Below are 676 nucleotides of genomic sequence, written 5' to 3'. Positions count from 1 at the left end.
TACGCAGTTCCCAATCTCAAGAAGATCTCAAGATTGTCTTTGTCTCGAAATGGTTAATGGTTTCCAGACAGATGATCTCAAGATGGTCTCAAGATGAACTGACGATGGGCTCCGTGACATCTTTACTTTATGTAGATCTAGGCCTAGATGTGGTTGTGTATTCTACTTACGAACAGTCCAAGAGCACCAACAACATTGAACATTAAATGAAACAACTTCTCGGGTTGTGTTCCAGAGTTTAATATAAGACTTAAACTTTACATGATTGTGGCTTGTGCTGCCGTAGGCTACACACCTTTGTTGTTTTGTCTTGTGTGTGTCTGTGTGTGTGTGAGTGTGTTACCGTAGGCTAGACACCTTTGCTGTTTTATCTTGTGTGTGTCTTTGTGTGTGTGTGTGTGTGTGTGTGTTACCATAGGCTAGACACCTTTGTTGTTTTATCTTGTGTGTGTCTGTGTGAGTGTGTTACCGTAGGCTAGACACCTTTGCTGTTTTATCTGGTGTGTGTCTGTGTGTGTGTGTGTGTGTGTTACCATAGGCTAGACACCTTTGTTGTTTTATCTTGTGTGTGTCTGTGTGAGTGTGTTACCGTAGGCTAGACACCTTTGCTGTTTTATCTGGTGTGTGTCTGTGTGTGTGTGTGTGTGTGTTACCATAGGCTAGACACCTTTGTTGT

This window comes from Aplysia californica, unplaced genomic scaffold, assembly GCF_000002075.1.
Source record: "Aplysia californica isolate F4 #8 unplaced genomic scaffold, AplCal3.0 scaffold00221, whole genome shotgun sequence".
NCBI lineage: Eukaryota > Metazoa > Mollusca > Gastropoda > Aplysiida > Aplysiidae > Aplysia > Aplysia californica.
The sequence above is the reverse complement of the archived record's forward strand: the minus strand, read 5'-3'. Positions refer to the sequence as shown.